Genomic DNA, 24,625 nt, shown 5'->3' with positions numbered 1-24,625 from the left:
TACCATATCACATCCGTCAAATGTGTTGGGTGCTATAAATATATAAAGGTTTGTCCCAAATACATACATTTAAATATCACTCGATTTGGACAGAATTTGATAGACTTTTACAAAATCTATAGACTCAAAATTAAATTTGGCTAATGCACTAGGGTGGAACACAATGTTAGTAAAAAACAAATATGAGAAACATTTAAATCTGAAGCAATTTTAAGGAAACTTTGCAAAAGGTTATTTACGATTTATCGCTCGATATATATGTATTAGAAGTTTAGGAAATTTAGAGTCATTTTTGCAACTTTTCGACTAAGCGCTGGCGATTTTACAAGGAAAATGTTGGTATTTTGACCATTTTTGTCGAAATCAAAAAATTTCAACTAAATCGGAGTTAAAATTTGGCCTCTGTGGTCATATGAGTGTAAATCGGGCGAAAGCTATATATGGGAGATATATCCAAATCTGAACCGATTTCAACCAAATTGGGCTCGCATAGCTACAATGCTAATTCTACTCCCTATGCAAAATTTCAACTAAATCGGAGAAAAAATTGGCCTCTGTGGGCAAATGAGTGTAAATCGGGCGAAAGCTATATATGGGAGCTATATCTAAATCTGAACCGATTTGGCTGATATTTTGCAAGTTTTTCGAGACTCATAAAATATTCGGATGTACGGAATTTGAGGAAGATCGGTTGATATACACGCCAATTATGACCAGATCGGTGAAAAATATATATAGCAGCTATATCTAAATCTGAACCGATTTTTTCCAAAATCAATAGGGATCGTCTTTGAGCCGAAACAGGACCCTATACCGAATTTTAGGACAATCGGACTAAAACTGCGAGCTGTACTTTGCACACAAAAATACATCAACAGACAGACAGACAGACAGACGGACATCGCTAAATCGACTCAGAATTTAATTCTAAGCCGATCCGTATACTAAAAGGTTGGTCTATGATTACTCCTTCTTGGCGTTACATACAAATGCACAAACTTATTATACCCTGTACCACAGTAGTGGTGAAGGGTATAAAAACATACACACAAAAAAATTTTTTTCTGATTCAATCACGAAATTAATTGATCCAATTAATTTTTTAATTGAAATGTCTTCAATCACAGAAATGATAGTATCAATTAAAAAATTAATTGAAGGTCAATTAAACAATTAATTGATCCAATTAAAAAATTAATTGATACTATTATTTTTTGTGATAGATTTTTGTTTCAATTAAAAAATTCGTTGAACCAATTAAATTTTTAATTGAATATTTTTTAAAACTCAATTAAAATTTTAATTGGAAAATTTTTCGTGAGATTTTTTTCTGTGTATAAAGGGTGGTTAAATTGTAAGGGCCGATGTTGAATGTGAATCACACCTAAACGCCAAGCTTTTTCCGAATTTTTTTGACATTTATCTATTTCAGATTTACTCAATTTTTTCCAAAATGAAGCCGGTCAGGCAGTTACTGTGAATGGTGTTCGCTATCGTGAGATGATAACGAACGTTTTATGGCCCGAATTGGATGATATGGATGTGGACGATATGTGGTTTCAGCAGGACGGTGCCACTTGCCACACACCTAACGAAACAATGGCTCTTTTGCGCAACAAATTCTATGGCCGTGTTATCTCACGTAATGGCGATGTCAATTGGCCGCCAAGATCATGTGATTGGACACCGTTGGACTTTTTTCTTTGGGGTTATTTGAAAGAAAAGGTGTACGTCGATAAGCCAGCAACACTTCAAGAGCTAACACACAACAAATTTTTTCTCTGATTCAATCACCAAATTAATTGATCCAATTAATTATTTAATTGAAATGTCTTCAATCACGAAAATGATAGTATCAATCACAGTTTTAATTGGGCATAGAAAAAATTCTTGATTAAAAAATTATTTGATTTTTTCAGCAAAATTCAATTAATTTTTTAATTGATTCAATTAAAAATTTAATTGATGTTGATTGCAAAACGCAATTAATTTATTAATTAAAAAGGTAACTATTTTTAATTACTTGGTTAGATTGGCTTAGAGTTTTTATTTGGATTAACAAATGATTGTTTGAAATACATTTTTAATTAAAAAAGTAAAAAAACATCAGCAATTTTTTAACTGAATTAGTCTTCCGAATTTGATTAAAAAGTTAATTGTATCAATTAATTGTTTAATTAAACATTTTAAAAATTTCAATCATTGACTTAATTAACTTAATGTTTCTATCATGATTAAAAAGTTAATTGTATCAATTAATTTATTAATTGAAAAAAATTTTCAACTTCAATTAACTTTTTAATTGGAAATATTTTGGTGATATTTTTTTCTGTGAAAGCATGAAATAATTCGGCACATTAACGGCATAGAACCTTCATTATGCCTCAGCGTCATCGAAAATTTGAACCATCGGATGAAGGTGTGCCACCGAGGTCGCGGCGCCCATTTGGCCGATATTTTGTTCCATACATAATTGAGTAATACCATATATATCATAATAAAATAAAATTACAATAATTTCCTAATTAGTTTGTGTTTTGTGCAAAATCAACATCGGCCCTTGAAATTTTAACCACCCTTTATATGCACAGAAAAAAATATCACCAAAATATTTCCAATTAAAAAGTTAATTGAAGTTGAAAATTTTTTCAATTAATAAATTAATTGATACAATTAACTTTTTAATCATGATAGAAACATTAAGTTAATTAAGTCAATGATTGAAATTTTTAAAATGTTTAATTAAAAAATTAATTGATACAATTAACTTTTTAATCAAATTCGGAAGACTAATTCAGTTAAAAAAAGTGCTGATTTTTTTTTTTCCTTTTTTAATTAAAAATGTATTTCAAGCAATCATTTGTTAATCCAAATAAAAACTCTAAGCCAATCTAACTAAGTAATTAAAAATAGTTACCTTTTTTAATTAATAAATTAATTGCGTTTTGCAATTAACATCAATTAAATTTTTAATTGAATCAATTAAAAAATTAATTGAATTTTGCTGAACAAATCAATTAATTTTTTAATCAAGAATTTTTTCTATGCCCAATTAAAACTGTGATTGATACTATCATTTTCGTGATTGAAGACATTTCAATTAAAAAATTAATTGGATCAATTAATTTGGTGATTGAAACAGAGAAACAATTTTTTGTGTGTGGGAGCTATATCTAAATCTGAACCGATTTCAATAAAATTTGGCACACTTGACTGCACTACTAATTGTACTCCTAGTGTAAAATTTCAACTAAATCGGAGTTAAAACTTGGCCTCTGTGGTCATATGACTGTAAATCGGGCGAACGATATATATGGAAGCTATATCTAAATCTGAACCGATTTCAATAACATTTGGCACACTTGACTGTAGTACTAGTTGTTCTTCTTGTACAAAATTTTAAGCAAATTAAGGTAAAACTCTGGCCATATAAGTTCATATCGGGCGAAATATATATATATATATATATATATATATATATATATATATATATATATATATATATATATATATATATATATATATATATATATATATATATATATATATATATATATATATATATATATATATATATATATATATATATATATATATATATATATATATATATATATATATATATATATATATATATATATATATGGGAGCTATATCTAAATCTGAACCGATTTCTTCCAAAATCAATAGGGTTCTATTCTGAGCCAAAACACACACTTGTGCCAAATTTGAAGTCGATTGGACTAAAACCGCGACCTAGACTTTGATTACAAAAATATGTTCACGGACAGACGGACATGGCTATATCGACTCAGGAGCCCACGCTGAGCATTTTTGCCAAAGACACCATGTGTCTATCTCGTCTCCTTCTGGGTGTTGCAAACATATGCACTAACTTCCCAGCAAAAAAAGGGCTTCCAAAAAAGTAGTTTGGATCCCCAATCTGTGATCCGGAAGTAGTGCAAAATTGGATTATCTCCAATGAATTTTACATGGGCTTGCCATAGGACGGAAGTACTCCCTTTTTGGATCCTTTGCATTGCTTTAGAAGTTGTGCCCTGGAAGTTAATTTGAACACAGAAAAAAATATCACCAAAATATTTCCAATTAAAAAGTTAATTGAAGTTGAATATTTTTTCAATTAATAAATTAATTGATACAATTAACTTTTTAATCAAGATAGAACATAAAGTTAATTAAGTCAATGATTGAAAATTTTTAAATTTTTAATTAAAAAATTATTGATACAATTAACTTTTTAATCAAATTCGGAAGACTAAGTCAGTTAAAAAAAGTGATGAACATTTCTTAATCAAAATAAAAACTCTAAGCCAATTCAGAAAGTAATTGAAATAAAAATTAATTGGGGTTTGCATTCAAAATCAATTAAATTTTTAATTGAATCAATTAAAAAATTAATTGAAAATTGCTAATGACATCAATTAATATTTTAATCAAGAATTTTTTCTATGTCCAATTAAAACTGTGATTGATACTATCATTTTCGTGATTGAAGACATTTCAATTAAAAAATTAATTGGATCAATTAATTTCGTGATTGAATTAGAAAAAATTTTTTTTGTGTGAATGAAGAAAATTTTTTCAACCAATTTCACTTTTTTTCATCAATATTATCTAATTTTTACAAAAACTTTTCCGCTCCGACCAGGGGTTGAACCTGGGTTTGCTGGCACCATAACAGAACGCCTTAGCCCACTCAGCCACAAACGCCATTGAACATAAAGCGTCGAAAGGTCAATTCAAATGTTTGTGATATGATCGTAATACGACACCAAGGAATAACATTCTAATTGCTTCTCGAGATGTTCTTTATTAGTATGAACGAAAAAATAAAAAGCGCTGGTTCAAATCTCACCAGCGGCAATTTTTTTATCAAATATTTATCTAAAAAATTATTTTTTTTTATGGCATGCATCGTTTTTATTTTTTATTTTCGGTATATATTTTCGTATAAATATATTTTTCCATTAAAAATCAACAAAAAAATTAAAAAATTCTCTTAATTTGCAAAACCTTCTCAAAAGAACGTCCATGGAAGCGAAAAAGTCAAACGGCATAGGTTCAAATCCCAGCGGGGATGAAATTTATTTTTTTTTTAATTATTTTTTTACTTTTTTATTAATTTCTATTTTTTTTTAGGTTTTTATTAGTTTTCTTTTTTTTTGTAAAATTTAATTATACAAAATTTGCACTTAAAATAGCCTGATTGCGTTCTTTCTAATACTTGTCCACAAGGACTGCATCGGAAGTAGAAAAAAATCATTGGGGGATCCCACGATGCGCTTTAGAAGAAATGTTTGTGGACTTGTCCAAAAGGACTGCATCGGAAGTTGAAAAAACTCGATGGGGGATTCTGGGATGGGCTTTAAAAGAAATGTTTGTGGAACAACTTCCAAGTTTTTTGCTGGGTTATAATGCTGTGGAACAGTGTGGCGCAGGGTATAAATATGGGAAACATTTCAATCTGAATCAATTTTAAGGAAACTTCGCAAAAGTTTATTTATGATTTATCGCACGATATATATGTATTAGAAGTTTAGGAAAATTAGAGTCATTTTTACAACTTTTCGACTAAGCAGTGGCGATTTTAAAAGGAAAATGTTGGTATTTTGACCATTTTTGTCGAAATTGGAAAAACATATATATGGGAGTTATATCTAAATCTGAACCGATTTCAACCAAATTTGGCACGCATAGCTACAATGCTAATTCTACTCCCTGTGCAAAATTTCAACTAAATCGGAGCAAAAACTTGGCCTCTGTGGTCATATGAAAGCTATATATGGGAGATATATTTAAATCTGAACTGATTTCAACCAAATTTGGCACGCAAAGCAACAATGCTAATTCTACGTATGATCTCTGTGGTCATACGAGTGTAAATCGGGCGAAAGCTATATATGGGAGATATATTTAAATCTGAAACGATTTCAACCAAATTTGGCACGCATAGCTACAATGCTAAGTCTACTCCCTGTGCAAAATTTCAACTAAATCGGAGCAAAAACTTGGCCTTTGTAGTCATATGAGTGTAAATCGGGCGAAAGCTATATATGGGAGATATATTTAAATCTGAAACGATTTCAACCAAATTTGGCACGCATAGCTACAATGCTAAGTCTACTCCCTGTGCAAAATTTCAACTAAATCGGAGCAAAAACTTGGCCTTTGTAGTCATATGAGTGTAAATCGGGCGAAAGCTATATATGGGAGATATATTTAAATCTGAAACGATTTCAACCAAATTTGGCACGCATAGCTACAATGCTAAGTCTACTCCCTGTGCAAAATTTCAACTAAATCGGAGCAAAAACTTGGCCTCTGTGGTCATATGAGTGTAAATCGGGCGAAAGCTATATATGGGAGCTATATCTAAATCTGAACCGACTTCAATCAAATTTTCCACACTTAACTGCACTAGTAATTGTACTCCTAGTGCCAAATTTCAAACAAATTGGGCCAAAACTCTGACTTCTAGGACCATATTAGTGCATATCGGGCGAAAGATATATATGGGAGCTATAAATCAATAGTGTTCTATTCCGACCCATATTAGGAACATGTGACAAATTTGAAGGCGATTGGACTTAAATTGCGACCTAGACTTTGATCACAAAAATGTTTTCACAGACAGACGGACCCAGCAGCCAGAGTTTTATACCGATTTGCTTGAAATTTTGTACAAACATAACACTTAGTCGTATAGTCAAGTGTGCAAAATTTGATTGAAATCGGTTCAGATTTAGAAATAGCTCCCATATATATCTTTCTCCCGATATGGACTAATATGGTCCTAAAAGCCAGAGTTTTGGCCCATTTTGGTTGAAATTTTGCACAGGGAGTTATGCGTGCCAAATTTGGTTGAAATCGATTCAGATATAGATATAGCTCCCATATATATCTTTCGCCCGATATGCACTTATATGGACCCAGAAGCCAGAGTTTTATCCCGATTAGCTTGAAATTTTGCACAAGGAGTACAATTGGTAGTATAGTCATATGTGCCAAATTTGATTGATTTAAATGGTTCAGATTTAGATATAGCTCCCATATATATGTTTTTCTGATTTCGACAAAAATGGTCAAAATACCAACATTTTCCTTGTAAAATCGCCACTGCTTAGTCGAAAAGTTGTAAAAATGACTCTAATTTTCCTAAACTTCTAATACATATATATCGTGCGATAAATCATAAATAAACTTTTGCGAAGTTTCCTTAAAATTGCTTCAGATTTAAATGTTTCCCATATTTTTTTACTAAAATTGTGTTCCACCCTAGTGCATTAGCCAACTTAAATTTTGAGTCTATAGATTTTGTAGAAGTCTATCAAATTCTGTCCAGATCGAGTGATATTTAAATGTATGTGTCTTATTTGGGACAAACATTTATATATAGCCCGAACACATTTGACGGATGTGATATGGTATCGAAAATTTAGATCTACAAAGTGGTGCAGGGTATAATATAGTCAGCCCCGCCCGACTTTAGACTTTCCTTATTTGTTTCTATATAGAATTTTGTCAAAATGTTATTTCCATACAAAATTTTCTCAAAATTTTATTTCAATAGAAAATTTTCAACAAAATTTTATATCTACACCGAAAAAAAAGTGAACTATTTTATAAGAACAATGGACTACCTCGTACGAAAATTGAACTAAATTTTACTCAACATTCATTACAACAAAGCATTTTAATGCCCTGTTGTACTTTTTAACTGCAGTTCACGAAATTACATCATCTCATAAAAAAAACAAGTATATACGGCCGTAAGTTCGGCCAGGCCGAATCTAATGTACCCTCCACCATGGATTGCGTAGAAACTTCTACGAAAGACTGTCATCCACAATCGAATTACTTGGGTTGTGGTAACTTAAAACTTCTTAACATCGTTTTCTAAATTGTGATTTAGTCCATACATGGTATATATTAGACAAAAAAGTTATGTATAGTTAAGTCTACAAATAATTACGAATCGATGTGGGCATGGTTGTTAACGGCCATATACTAGCACAATGTACCAAATTTCAACTCACTCGGATGAAATTTGCTCCTCCAAGAGGTTCCAAAACCAAATCTCGGGATCGGTTTATATGGGGCTATGTACGATTATGGACTGATATGGACCACTTTTGGCATCGTTGTTAAATAACATATACCACCACCACGTACCAAATTTCAAGCAGATCGGATGAATTTTGCTTCTCCAAAAGGCACCGGAGGTCAAATCTGGGGATCGGTTTATATGGGAGCTATATATAATTATGGACTGATAGGAACCAATTCCTGCATGGTTGTTGGATACCATATACTAACATCACGTACCAAATTACAACCGAATGGGAAGAATTTTACTCTTCTAAGGGGCTCTGGAGGTCAAATCTGGGGATCGGTTTATGTGGGGCCTATATATAATTATGGACCGATATCGACCAATTTTTGCATGGGAGTTTGAGGCCATATATTAACACCACGTACCAAATTTCAACTGAATCAGATGAATTTTGGTCTTGCAAGAGGTACCGGAGGTCAAATCTGGTGATCGGTTTATATGGGGGCTATATATAATTACGGACCGATGTGGACCAATTTTTGCATGGTTGTTAGAGACCAGATACTAACACCATGTACCAAATTTCAACCGGATCGGATGAAAATTGTTTCTCTTAGAGGCCTCGCAAGCCAAATCGGGGGATCGGTTTATATGGAGGCTATATATAATTATGGACCGATGTGGACCAATTTTTTCGTGGTTGTTAGATACCATATACTAACATCACGTACCAAATTTCAGCCGGATCGGATGAAATTTGCTTCTCTTAGAGGCCTCGCAAGCCAAATCGGGGGATCGGTTTATATGGGGGCTATATATAATTATCCACCGATGTGGACCAGTTTTTGCATGGTTGTTAGAGATCATATACTGACACCATGTACCAAATTTCAGCCGGATCGGATGAAATTTGCTTCTCTTAGAGGCTCCGAAAGTCAAATCGGGAGATCGGTTTATATGGGGGCTATATATAATTATGGACCGATGTGGACCAATTTTTGCATGGTTGCATGGTTTTGCATGGAGCCACCGTGGTGCAATGGTTAGCATGCCCGCCTTGCATACACAAGGTCGTGGGTTCGATTCCTGCTACGGCCGAACACCAAAAAGTTTTTCAGCGGTGGATTATCCCACCTCAGTAATGCTGGTGACATTTCTGAGGGTTTCAAAGCTTCTCTAAGTGGTTTCACTGGAATGTGGAACGCCGTTCGGACTCGGCTATAAAAAGGAGGTCCCTTGTCATTGAGCTTAACATGGAATCGGGCAGCACTCAGTGATAAGAGAGAAGTTCACCACTGTGGTATCACAATGGACTGAATAGTCTAAGTGAGCCTGATACATCGGGCTGCCACATAACCTAACCTAACCTAACCTAGAGATCATATACTGACACCATGTACCAAATTTCAGCCGGATCGGATGAAATTTGCTTCTCTTAGGGGCCTCGCAAGCTAAATCGAAGTATCGGTTTATATGGGGGCTATATATAATTATGGACCGATGTGGACCAATTTTTGGCATGGTTATTAGAGACCATATACTAACACCATGTACCAAATTTCAGCCGAATCGGATGAAATTTGCTTCTCTTAGAGGGTCTGCAAGCCAAATTTGGGGGGGTGCGTTTATATGGGGGCTATACGTAAAAGTGAACCGATATGGCCCATTTGCAATACCATCCGACCTACATAAATAACAAAAACTTGTGCCAAGTTTCAAGTCGATAGCTTGTTTCATTCGGAAGTTAGCGTGATTTCAACAGACGGACGGACGGACATGCTCAGATCGACTCAGAATTTCACCACGACCCAGAATATATATACTTTATGGGGTCTTAGAGCAATATTTTGATGTGTTACAAACGGAATGACAAAGTTAATATACCCCCCATCCTAACTAAAAGTAAAGAAGAAAATCATTGGCGCCAAATAATGACTATTTAAACCATATAGTAGTTCATGCTTACTATTTTTGGGAATCGTACGAAAATCTTCTTTTGCTTTAGTTCATATTGAACGTATGTGTACGGTCATTGAACTTTATACTCACGTTTAGTTCATAAAATTTTTGAGAAATACTTAAAAAAAAAGTAAGATTTCGTTAGCGTTAGTTTAACTACGGATTTTTTTTTCTGTGTATCGAAAATTTTTAAACAAAATTTTATTTCTATGGAAAATTTTGTCCAAATTTTATTTCTATAGAAATAAAATTTTATTGTTATGGATAATTTTCTCAAAGTTTATTTTATTTTATTTCGACCTTTATATTTGTTTCCTATTATTCTCTCCGCACACACACACACACGCACTCCCACAATCATTAGAAAAGTAAAGTTATTCATATTCAAAGTTTGGTGAACCCCAACGTGGAATATATCCGGACAATTGCATTGTCATAGCCGTAGCTAAATTTTCCTTGGTTTGTCAGTTTGTTCCGAACTCACATTTTTTGTTATAACAATAGTTTTTTCATAGTGGTGACGAGGATTGATGATGTGTTAATGTGCCACATAGCATCTTCTCCCACAATCATCTGCAACAGTTCATCTTCTTCAAGTTTGTCTGTTGCAACAGGCAGGCAGGCAGGCAGGCAGGCAGGCAGGCAGGCAGGCCGGCCGGCAAGCAGACAGACACATTCCAAAACAACAATCTAAGCAATTTTGTTTGTTTTTCTCGCCGGTAACTTTGTGATTACTTTAGGGACTTGTAGTACAACAGAAGTGATGCTCATGATGCTGAACGATGTTACAATGCGCAGCCCAAATAGGAGAACAAAAGTTCTGCCATAATTTGTAGTTTTGTGTTTTTTTTACAGGCGTTATTTGTTTTTATGTCATCCATCTTCGAAGTTTTTAAAATGCGTTAAAGGTGGAGTTTTTACACAGAGAAAAAGTATCAGAGAAATGTGGCTTCTTTGCTAAGCAAAAAATCGCATTCGTATTTTAGGGTTAAACTTCATCGGGAGTCGAAAAAATTGTAAAGAGGACCTCGGAATCCGAAAAGGTGATGTCCAACCAATTAATTCTCTGCTTTATTTAACTTTTCTTGCTACCCAATGCCTTCTACCACCTAGGAGGCTATACATCAAGAACTTATTCACTTAACTACCGCTCGGCTAGAATCAAGCCGATCAAGGCTTTCCGTTCAAAGTCGTGATTAAAATTTCTTAGATATGCACCGAAAAGGAAGTCATAAAATTCAATGATTAAACCAACACGCACACAGTTTCAGGCCATCTGTTGTAGTTTTTAATATTTATTTAAATTATTTTATTTATTTATATTTTTTTTTTGTTGGCCCCACTAATGGTAGAGAAGCCACTATTTGTGATTATTATGCCACCACCATTTCAAACTAAGAATGAATTTTAAATTAACTTTTGAAATTCGGTTTTCATTTTCGAAATGGCATTACATGTGCCATGTGGTTTATCTCAGGCACGTGTTTATGACTCTAAACAAATATGCGTAGTTGTTGCTCTATACCATTTTCCCTCTTCCCCCTTCCCCACCGCATTCATATCATAAGTGGCAACCTCATGCAAACGTGTTGTAACTGTTGCTGCAACATTGTAGCAATATTTTAAGGAAATTCTTCATTTTATCATCTTTGTGTGAAGCAAAGAGTTTTTGGACTTGAAGCCTGTCATACATAGTAGAGAAATGTTGGTAATTCTTTTAATTTCCTTCCACTTCGGTTAACGATATTTCATGTATTATCATGGCTATGGATTATAAAGAGTTTTCCTTATACACCGACAAAATATCCTACAGAAATAAAATTTTGACAAAGTTTTGTATAGAAATAAAATTTTGACAAAATTTTCTATAGAAATAAAGATTTGACAAAAATTTCTATAGAAATAAAGTTTTGACAAAATTTTCTATAGAAATACAATTTTGAGAAAATGTTCTATAGAAATACAATTTTGATAAAATTATCCACAGAAATAAAATTTTGACAAAATTTTCTATAGAAATAAAAATTTTGCCTAAATTTTCTATAGAAATAAAATTTTGACAAAATTTTCTATAGGAATAAAATTTTCTATAGAAATACAATTTTAACAAAATTTCCTACAGAAATAAAATTTTGACAAAATTTTCTATAGAAATAAAAATTTTGCCAAAATTTTCAATAGAAATAAAATTTTCTATAGAAATAAAATTTTCACAAAATTTCTTATAGGAATAAAATTTTCACAAAATATTCTATAGAAATACAATTTTGATAAAATTTCCTATAGAAATAAAATTTTGACAAAATTTTCTATAGAAATAAATATTTTGCCTAAATTTTCTATAGAAGTAAAAAATTTGATAACATTTTCTATAGAAATACAATTTTGAGAAAATGTTCTATAGTAATAACAATTTTGCCAAACTTTTCAAAAGAAATAAAATTTTGCCAAAAATTTCTGTAGAAATAAAATTTTGACAAAATTTTTTATAGAAATACAATTTTTAGAAAATTTTGTATAGAAATAAAGTTTTGACAAAATTTTCTTTAGAAATAAAATTTTGAGAAAATTTTCTATAGAATTCAAATGTTGACAAAATTTTTTATAGAAATAAAAATTATGCCAAAATTTTCTGTAGAAATAAAATTTTGACAAAATTTTATATAGAAATAAAAATGTTGCCTAAATTTTCTATAGAAATAAAAATTTTGATAAAATTTTCTATAGAAATACAATTTTGAGAAAATTTTCTATAGTAATAAAAATTTTGCCAAACTTTTCAAAAGAAATAAAATTTTGCCAAAATTTTCTGTAGATATAAAATTTTGACAAAACTTTTTATAGAAATACAATTTTAAAAAAATTTTGTATAGAAATAAAGTTTTGACAAAATTTTCTTTAGAAATAATATTTTGAGAAAATTTTCTATAGAATTACAATGTTGACAAAATTTTTTATGGAAATACAAATGATGCCAATATTTTCTATAGGAATACAATTTTTACAAAATTTTGTATAGAAATAAAATTTGTACAAAATTTTCTATAGAAATACAATTTTTACAAAATTTTTTGTTGAACTAATATGTTGACAAAAATTTCTATAGAAATAAACATTTTGCCAAAATTTTTCGTAGAAATAAAATTTTGACAAAATTTTCTATAGAAATAAAATTTTGACAAAATTTTCTATAGAAATAAAATTTTGAAAAAATTTTTCTATAGAAATAAAAATTTGATAAAATTTTCTATAGAAATAAAAATTTTGAAAAAATTTTCTGTACAAATAAAATGTTGACAAAAATTTCTATAGAAATAAAAATTTTGCCAAAATTTTGAATAGAAATAAAATTTTGCCAAAATTTTCTGTAGAAATAAAATTTTGACAAAATTTTCTATAGAAATAAAAATTTTGACAAAATTTTCTATAGAAATAAAATTTTGGCAAACTTTTCAATAGAAATAAAATTTTGACACAATTTTCTATAGAAATACAATTTTGAGAAAATTTTCTATACAAATAAAGTCTTGACAAAATTTTCTATAGAATTAAATTATTGAGAAAATTTTCTATAAAAATAAAATTTTCCCGAAAATTTTCTATAGAAATAAAATTTTGCCGAAAATTTTCTATAGAAATAACATGTTAACAAAATTTTCCATAAAAATAAAATTTTGACAAAATTTCCTATAGAAAAACAATTTTGACAAAATTTTCTATATAAAAAAATTTTTGAAAACAATTTCTATAAAAATAAAATTTTTGCCAAAATTTTCTGTAGAAATAAAATTTTGACAAACTTTTCAATAGAAATAAAATTTTGCCAAAATTTTCTATAGAAATACAATTTTGAGAAAATTTTCTATACAAATAAAGTTTTGACAAAATTTTCTATAGAAATAAATATTTTGACAAAATTTTCTATAGGAATTAAATTTTGATAAAATAATAGAAAAATTTTCTATAGAATAATAGAAAGAAATAATAGAAACTATAGAAAAAAAATTTCTATTGAAATAAAATGTTGACAAAATTTGTTGTAGAAATAAAAATTTTGCCAAAATTTTCTATAGAAATAAAATTTTGATATAATTTTCTATAGAAATAAAGTTTTGAAAAAATTTTCTATAGAAATAAAATGTTGACAAAATTTTCTATAGAAATATAATTTTGACAAAATTTCTTATGGAAATAAAATTTTAACAAAATTTTCTATAGAAATAAAAGTTTGACAAAATTTTCTATAGAAATAAAAATTTTGATAAAATTTTCTATAGAAATACAATTTTGAGAAAATTTTCTATAGTAATAAACATTTTGCCAAACTTTCCAAAAGAAATTAAATTTTGCCAAAATTTTCTGTAGAAATAAAATTTTGACGAAATTTTCTACAGAAATACAATTTTGAGAAAATTTTCTATAGAAATAAAATGTTGACAAAAATTTCTATAGAAATAAAAAATTTGCCAAAATTTTCAATAGAAATAAAATTTTGCCAAAAATTTTCTGTAGAAATAAAATTTTGACAAAATTTTCTAAAGAAATAAAAATTTTGACAAAATTTTCTATAGAAATAAAATTTTGGCAAACTTTTCAATAGAAATAAAATTTTGACACAATTTTCTATAGAAATACAATTTTGAGAAAATTTTCTATACAAATAAAGTCTTGACAAAATTTTCTATAGAATTAAATTATTGAGAAAATTTTCTATAAAAATAAAATTTTCCCGAAAATTTTCTATAGAAATAAAATTTTCTGTAGAAATAAAATTTTGCCGAAAATTTTCTATAGAAATAACATGTTAACAAAATTTTCTATAGAATTAAATTCTTGCAAAAATTTTCTATAGAAATAAAATTTTGACAAAATTTTCCATAAAAATAAAATTTTGACAAAATTTCCTATAGAAAAACAATTTTGACAAAATTTTCTATATAAAAAAATTTTTGAAAACAATTTCTATAAAAATAAAATTTTTGCCAAAATTTTCTGTAGAAATAAAATTTTGACATACTTTTCAATAGAAATAAAATTTTGCCAAAATTTTCTATAGAAATACAATTTTGAGAAAATTTTCTATACAAATAAAGTTTTGCCAAAATTTTCTATAAGAATTAAATTTTGATAAAATAATAGAAAAATTTTCTATAGAATAATAGAAAGAAATAATAGAAACTATAGAAAAAAAAAATTTCTATTGAAATAAAATGTTGACAAAATTTGTTATAGAAATAAAAATTTTGCCAAAATTTTCTATAGAAATAAAATTTTGATATAATTTTCTATAGAAATAAAGTTTTGAAAAAATTTTCTATAGAAATAAAATGTTGACAAAATTTTCTATAGAAATATAATTTTGACAAAATTTCTTATGGAAATAAAATTTTAACAAAATTTTCTATAGAAATAAAAGTTTGACAAAATTTTCTATAGAAATAAAAATTTTGATAAAATTTTCTATAGAAATACAATTTTGAGAAAATTTTCTATAGTAATAAACATTTTGCCAAACTTTCCAAAAGAAATTAAATTTTGCCAAAATTTTCTGTAGAAATAAAATTTTGACGAAATTTTCTACAGAAATACAATTTTGAGAAAATTTTCTATAGAAATAAAATGTTGACAAAAATTTCTATAGAAATAAAAAATTTGCCAAAATTTTCAATAGAAATAAAATTTTGCCAAAAATTTTCTGTAGAAATAAAATTTTGACAAAATTTTCTATAGAAATAAAAATTTTGAAAAAATTTTCTATAGAAATAAAAATTTTGAAAAAAATTTCGATAGAAATAAAATTTTGACAAAATCTTCAATAGAAATATCATATTGAGAAAATTTTCTATAGAAACAATATTTTGAGAAAATTTTCTATAGAAATAAAACTTTGAGAAAATTGTCTATAGATATAAATTGTTGACAAAATTTTCTATAGAAATAAACTTTTGCCAAAAATTTTCTATAGAAATAAAATTGTGAGAAAATATTCTATAGAATTAAAATGTTGACAAAAATTTCTATAGAAATAAAAATTTTTCCAAAATTTTCAATAGAAATAAAATTTTCCAAAATTTTCTGTAGAAATAAAATTTTGACAAAATTTTCTATAGAAATAAAAATGTTGACAAAATCTTCAATAGAAATAACATTTTGATAAAATTTTCTATAGAAACAATATTTTGAGAAAATTTTCTATAGAAATAAAACTTTGAGAAAATTGTCTATAGAAATAAATTTTTGACAAAATTTTCTACAGAAATAATATAACATAAAATTTTGACAAAATTTTCTATAGAAATAATATAAAATAAAATTTTGACAAAAAATTCTATATAAATAAAATTTTGAGAAAAATTTCTATAGAAATATAATTTTGAGAAAATTTTTTTAGAAATAAAATTTTCACAAAATTTTCTATAGAAATACAATTTTGAGAACATTTTCTATAGAAACAAAATTTTAATAAAATTTTCTATAGACATAAATTTTTGACAAAATTTTCCATAGAAATAAAATTTTGATAAAATTTTCTATAGAAATAAAAATGTTGGCAACATTTTCTATAGAAATAAAATTTTGCAAAATAATTTAACCTTTCTGACAAAATTTTATTAAGATCCAATGGGGACACCTATGTTTGTTTTTTAATATTTAATAATTTAAAAAACTGGCCGTGAAAAGCAACAGATTTCCAATGCTAACACCGAATATAATACTACCGGCTTTTATGCACAACAAAGAGGAGTTTTTCAGATTAAATACAAAATGGTCAAATCAGTTTAGAAGGCGCAACGAAGCGTTTCAGTATATTTATTTGTTTATTAAGTTTTCCTAATGTATTTTTGCATTTTTATCTCTGAAATCATAAATTATTTCATTTACCTTAAGCGTTGAAAGAACAAAAACAAAAAACAAATCAAGAAAAAACATGGCCAAATGTTCCCACGTTTCGCTTGACAAAGTTATGGCTTTTTTAAATATTCTTTTTGTCAGGTGACATCATTAGTCTGTTTCAAGTATAACAATTATGTCTGTCTGTCTGTCTGTATACAGAGAATAGATTCTTCTGTATCAGTATGGTTGTGTTTTTGTTTTTTTGTTTTTTTTTTTTTTTTTGATGATGTGATGGGCTATGTTATGTTTTATTTTTTTCTGTTTTGTTTTTTTTATTTTTGCTACTCCATAATATAATTTATATTCTTAAATTATGTACTTGACTTCACTTGAAATACACATCTGAGACTGACTATCTTGACTTTGTCTTAACATTTTTGAACATTTGTTTGAACGATGATATAAGAGTAATTTTATAAAAATGTCTAATTTGTTCAAGTTAATTGCTATTTAAGTGTTTTGAAGTTTTTGTATCTTCTAAATGCCATAGAGTTTCTAAGAGACGAAAATTAATAGGGGTGTTGGTTTAAAGTCATTTAATATAGGTTTTCGTTTAAATTTAGAATTATACAAGAAAATAGACAATACAAAATACAATAGACAAAATGTACTATAGAAATAAAATTTTGACAAAATTTTCAACAGAAATAAAATTTTGACAAAATTTTCTATAGAAATAAAACTTTGACAAAATTTTCAACAGAAATAAAATTTTGACAAAATTTTCTATAGAAATAAAACTTTGACAAAATTTTCTATATAAGTAAAATTTTTACAAGATTTTCTATAGAAAAAAAATACCAAATTTTCTATAGAAATAAAATTTTGACAAAATTTTCTATAGAAATAAAATGTCAACATTTTATATTCTGTATATTCTGTAGAAATAAAATTTTTAAAACATTTTATATTCTGTAGAAATAAAATTTGGCAAAATTTTCTATAGAAATAAATTTTGCAAAAAAATTTCGTTGGAAATAAAATGAGCCGAAAATTTTCTATAGAAATAAAATTTTTACAAAATATTCTGTAGAAATAAAATTTGCAAAAAAAGAAATGGAAATAAAAGGAGCCGAAAATTTTCTATAGAAATAAAATTTTAACAAAATTTTCTATAAAATTAAATTCTTGCAAAAATTTTCTATAGAAATAAAATTTTGACAAAATTTTCCATAGAAATAAAATTTTGACAAAATTTTCTATAGAAATTTTTTTGACAAAATTTTCTATAGTAATTCTATAGAAATTCTTGAGAACATTTTCTATAGAAATAAAATTTTGGCGAAAATTTTCTATAGAAATAAAATTTTGACAACATTTTCTGTAGAAATAAAATTTTGGCTAATTTTGTATAGAAATTAAATTTTGACAAAATGTTCTATAGAAATAAAATTTTGACAAAATTTTCTATAGAAATACAATTTTGACAAAATTTGCTATTGAAATAAAATTTTGACAAAATTTTCTATAGAAATAAAACTTTCACAAAATTTTCTATAGAAATAAAATTTTGACAAAATTTTCTATATAAGTAAAATTTTTACAAAATTTTCTATAGAAATATAATTTTGACAAAATTTTCTATAGAAATATAATTTTGACAAAATTTTCTATAGATATAACATTTTGACAAAATTTTCTATAGACATTTTTTTTTTTTGACAAAATTTTCTATAGAATTAAATTCTTGAGAACATTTTCTATAGAAATAAAATTGTGGCGAAAAGTTTCTAAGTAAAATTTTTACAAGATGTTCTGTAGCAATAAAATTTTGACAAAAATTTCTATAGCAATAAAACTTTGACAAAATTTTCTATAGAAAAAAAAATTTACCAAATTTTCTATAGAAATAAAATTTTGAAAAAACTTTCTATAGAAATAAAATTTTGACAAAATTTTCTATAGAAACAAAATTTTGACAAAATTTTCTATAGAAAAAAAAATTTACCAAATATTCTGTAGAAATAAAATTTTGAAAAAATTGTCTATAGAATTATAATTTTGGCAAAATTTTCTATAGAAATAAAATTTGCAAAAAAATTTCGTTGGAAATAAAATGAGCCGAAAATTTTCTATACAAATAGAATTTTGACAAAATTTTCCATAGCAATAAAATTTTGACAAAATTTTCTATAGAAATAAAATTTTGACAAAATTTTCCATAGAAATAAAATTTTGACAAAATTTTTTATAGAAATTTTTTTTGACAAAATTTTCTATAGTAATTCTATAGTAATTCTTGAGAACATTTTCTATAGAAATAAAATTTTGGCGAAAATTTTCTATAGAAATAAAATTTTGACAAAATTTTCTATATAAGTAAAATTTGTACAAAATTTTCCATATAAGTAAAATTTTTACAAGATTTTCTATAGAAAAAAATTACCAAATTTTCTATAGAAATAAAATTTTGACAAAATTTTCTATAGAAATAAAATGTCAACATTTTATATTCTGTATATTCTGTAGAAATAAAATTTTGAAAACATTTTATATTCTGTAGAAATAAAATTTGGCAAAATTTTCTATAGAAATAAAATTTGCAAAAAAATTTCGTTGGAAATAAAATGAGCCGAAAATTTTCTATAGAAAATTTTGTCAAAAAAAATTAAATTGTTGAGAACATTTTCTAAAGAAATAAAATTTTGGCGAAAATTTTCTATAGAAATAAAATTTTGACAAAATTTTCTGTAGAAATAAAATGTTGACAAAATTTTCTGTAGAAATAAAATTTTGGCTAGTTTTGTATAGAAATAAAATTTTGACAAATTTTTCCATAGAAATAAAATTTTGACAAAATTTTCTATAGAAATAAAACTTTGACAAAATTTGCTATTGAAATAAAATTTTGACAAAATTTTCTATAGAAATAAAATTTTGACAAAATTTTCTATAGAAATAAAACTTTGACAAAATTTGCTTTTGAAATAAAATTTAGCCGAAAATTTTCTAAAGAAATCAAATTTTGACAAAATTTTCTATAAAATTTTTTCGAAAGACCAAAATCCCAAAGATCAGTTATCGTAGTATAACCTGTGTCCCAAACGTACCATAGAAAATTTTTTAGTTTGTTCAAACGTTCACCGGGAGTACCGCTTCATTAACATCATTATCAAATTTGTCATAATGACCAACAGCAGTTGGGAGTCTTATATCAGCATATCCAGTACAACTACCTTTAAGAATTGCTTTTGATATCCATTCATAAAATTTATTTCAACTCTGCTGGTATATCCTCTTCCGCTTCCTTGCGCACCTTGCATTGTTGGCCACAGTTGATGAATTTGTCTGTACTAAATTCAACTTTCACCATGGATTTTCAATGAAAGTGTCGACTTGATTTGAATACCAGGTTCTATTAAGCTGCTAACAATAATGTCTTTATAATCTTTTGTATCTCCAGCACACTCAAAATTCAAATGGAATTTCTACCAAGGCTTTTGTCATTGTCGACATGCGAAGGAGGCGTAAGTGAGTATTCCATAAGATTACCAAACCACAAAGTACCCTCAATTCATTGAAATATCCAAAGCGATAATAAGAGATTCTTATATGGTCTTTTGTGAATGAGGTGCAAATGTTGTTGAATAAATTTAGAGCAGGTGCTTTGTTGCGTGAAACTTCAGCACAAAGAGAATTAAATAATGGATGATTTATCGAAAAATGCCTGTCGCTCTCGGTTAGGCCGACATAGATTAAATCGAATAAAATTTAAATAACGTTTAATTTAAAATTATATTTAACTTACTTAAAATTAAAACTAAAATTGAAAATTTTGTTAAAATTTTATTTCTATAAAAAAATTTTTGTCAAAAGTTTATATCTATAAAAATTTTTGTTAAAATTTTATTTCTATAAAAAATTTTTGTCAAAATTTTATTTCTATAAAAAATTTTGTCAAAATTTTATTTCTATAGAAAATTTTGTAAAAATTTTATTTCTATAGAAAATTTTGTCAAAAGTTTATTTTTATCAAAAATGTTGTCAAAATTTTTTTGCTATCAAAAGTTTTGTCAACATTTTATTTCTACAGAACATTTTGTCAACATTTTATATCTATAGAAATTTTTTTATTAAAATTTTACTTCTATAGAAAAGTTTATGTCTATAGAAATTTTGTCAAAATTTTTTTCCTACCGAAAATTTTGCTAAATTTTATTTCTATAGAAAATTTTGTCAAAATATTATTTCCATAGAACATTTTGTCAAAATTTTATTTCTATTGTCAGAATTTTATTTCTATACAAAAGCTTTTATTCAATAGAAAATTTTGTTAAAATTTTATTTGCTAACATTATATTTCTAGAAAATTTTGTCAAAATTTTATTTCTATTGAAAATTTTGTTAAAATTTTTTTTTTATAGAAAATTTTGTCAAAATTTTATTTCTATAGAGAATTTTTTCATCATCTTATTTCTATTTGTCAAATTTTGTTAAAATTTTATTTCTATAGAAAATTTTGTCAACATTTTATTTCTATAGAAAATTTTTTATTAAAACTTTATTTCTATAGAAAATTTTATATCTATAGAAATTTTGTCAAAATTTTATTCCTATCGAAAATTTTATTTCTATAGAAAATTTTGTTAAAATTTCATAGAACATTTTGTAAAAGATTTATTTCTATAAAAAAATTTTGTCAAAATTTTATTTCTATAGAAAATTTTGTCAAAATTTTATTTCTATAAAAAATTGTTGTTAAAATTTTATTTCTATTGATTTTGTCAACATTTTATATTTGGAGAAAATTTTGTCAAAATTTTATTTCTATTTGTCAAAATTTTATTTCTATAGAAAATTTTGTTAAAATTTTACTTTTATAGAAAATTTTGTCAAATTTGTTTTGCTATCAAAAATTTTGTCAAAATTTTATTTCAATAGAAAATTTTGTCAACATTTTGTTTCTATAGAAAATGTTTTATTAAAATTTTATTTCTATAGAAAATTTTTTATTCAAATTTTATTTCTTTAGAACATTTTATTAAATTTTATTGCTATCGAAAATTTTTTGCCAAAATTTTATTTCTATAGAAAAGTTTGTTAAAATTTTAATTCTATAGAAAAGTTTGTTAAAATTTTATTTCTATAGAACATTTTTTATTAAAATTTCCATGGAAAATTTTGTTAAATTTTATTTCTATAGAAAATTTTGTCAAAATTTTATTTCCATAGAACATTTTGTCAAAGTTTTATTTCTATAGAAAATTTTGTCAATTTTTTTTTTCCTATCAAAAAGTTTGTCAACATTTGATTTCTATAGAAAATTTTGTCAACATTTTATTTCTATAGAAAATTTCTTATTAAAATTTTATTTCTATAGCAAATTTTATATCTATAGAAATTTTGTCAAAATTTTATTCCTATCGAAAATTTTGTCAAAATTTTATTTCTATTGAAAATTTTGTCAAAATTTTATTTCTATAGAAAATTTTGTTAAAATTTTATTTCTATACAAAATTTTTTATTCAAATTTTATTTCTTTAGAACATTTTATTAACTTTTATTGCTATCGAAAATTTTTTGTCAAAATTTTATTTCTCTTTTCAATAGAAAATTAAAATTTTACTTCTATAGAAAATTTTTTATTAAAATTTTATTTCAATAGAAAATTTTATATCTATAGAAATTTTGTCAAAATTTTATTTTCATAGAACATTTTGTCAAAATTTTATTTCTATAGAAAATTTTGTTAAAATTTTACTTCTATAGAAAATTTTGTCAATTTTTTTTTGCTGTCAAAAATTTTGTCAACATTTGATTTCTATTTGTCAAATTTTGTCAAAATTTTATTTCAATATAAAATTTTGTCAACATTTTATTTCTATAGAAATTTTTTTATTAAAATGTTATTTCTATAGAAAATTTTATATCTATAGAAATTTTGTTAAAATTTTATTCCTATCGAAAATTTTGTTCAATGTTATTTCTATGAAAATTTTGTTAAAATTTTACTTCTATAGAAAATTTTGTCAATTTTTTTGCTATAAAAAATTATGTCAACTTTTGATTTCTATTTGTCAACTTTTGTCAAAATTTTATTTCAGTAGAAAATTTTGTCAACATTTTATTTCTTTAGAAAATTTTATATCTATAGAAATTTTGTTAAAATTTTATTTCTTTCGAAAATTTTGTTAAATTTTATTTCTATAGAAAATTTTGTTAAAATTTTATTTCTATTGAAAATTTTGTCAAAATTTTATTTTTATAGAAAATTTTGTTAATATTTTATTTCTATAGAAAATTTTATATCTATAGAAATTTTGTCAAAAGTTTATTCCTATCGAAAATTTTGTTAAATTTTATTTCTATAGAAAATTTTGTTAAAATTTTATTTCTATTGAAAATTTTGTCAAAATTTTATTTTTATAGAAAATTTTGTTAATATTTTATTCCTATCGAAAATTTTGCTAAATTTTATTTCTATAGAAAATAATGTTAAAATTTTATTTTCATAGAACATATTGTTAAAATTGTATTTCTATAAAAAATTGTTGTCAAAATTTTATTTCTATAGAAAATTTTGTCAAAATTTTATTTCTATAAAAAATTGTTTTTAAAATTTTATTTATATTGAAAATTTTGTCAAAATTTTATATTTAGAGAAAATTTTGTCAAAATTTTATTTCAATAGAAAATTTTGTCAACATTTTATTTCTATAGAAAATTTTGTCAACATTTTATTTCTATAGAAAATTTTTTATTAAAATTTCTTTTCTATAGAAAATATTATATCTATAGAAATTGTGTCAAAATTTTATTCCTATCGAAAATTTTTTAAAATTTTTTTCTATAGAAAATTTTTTCAAAATTTTATTTCCATAGAACATTTTGTCAAAATTTTATTTCTATAGAAAATTTTGTCAGAATTTTATTTCTATACAAAATTTTTTATTCAAATTTTATTTCTTTACAAAATTGTGTTAAAATTTTATTGCCATCGAAAATTGTTTGTCAAAATTTTATTTCTATAGAAAAGTTTGTCAAAATTTTATTTCTATACAAAAGTTTGTTAAAATTTTATTTCTATAGAAAATTTGTTTAAAATTTTATTGCTATAGAAAATTTTGTTAAAATTTTATTGCTATAGAAAATTTTGTCAAAATTTTATTGCTATAGAAAATTTTATCAAAATTTTAAATGAATAAAATAGGTAAATTTAATTTAACTAAGATTTAGTGCAATGGAGATTAATTTTTGGCCAATTTATTACTATACATCCTCTGGCAGCAGTACCTCCTTCATATTGTTGCAATGCTAATCGCCTTTTTCTATGTCTCAATTTGTTCGACAAAAATAAGTTTCAAGAGATTAATGTCGACTTAGCTTCTAATTCCAGCCCTACTATAACTCTCAATATGGCTTTAATATTCTCCACAACTGGAATAGACCAAAACTTACGAACTATTCTAAGTCATGAGAAACGAAGAGAAATTGTGAAGGGGGTAGATGATGGTAACTTTTGTAATTTCTTTTCATATTAGACACCATTAAACTTAAGCTCCAGGAAACGTTTTGGTCATTGTGGTTTTGTCTGTCTGTCTGTCCAGCGTTGTGGAAGAGAAATGGAGCACTCAACAATGGTACAGGATCTTAGAAGTGGTGTTTCTTTGGACTTCCTTTCATATTATTAAGAAATTTGAAAGATGGTAGCCAACTAATGCCAACCAATCTAGCAAGAAGATTGAATTCCTTGTTGGT

At 25.8% G+C, this 24,625-nt stretch overlaps 1 protein-coding gene across 2 annotated transcripts in view; it reads left to right on the top strand.

The window, feature by feature from the left end:
* The window catches only part of RhoGEF3 (Rho guanine nucleotide exchange factor 3), a 710,057-nt gene that overhangs the window by 469,703 nt on the left and 215,729 nt on the right, over window positions 1-24,625 (top strand). The gene's annotated exons all lie outside the window — the stretch shown is intronic.

Source organism: Haematobia irritans, chromosome 4, assembly GCF_050003625.1.
Source record: "Haematobia irritans isolate KBUSLIRL chromosome 4, ASM5000362v1, whole genome shotgun sequence".
NCBI classification, from domain to species: domain Eukaryota; kingdom Metazoa; phylum Arthropoda; class Insecta; order Diptera; family Muscidae; genus Haematobia; species Haematobia irritans.
Note: the sequence above shows the minus strand (reverse complement) of the source record. Positions and strands in the feature narration are given on the sequence as shown.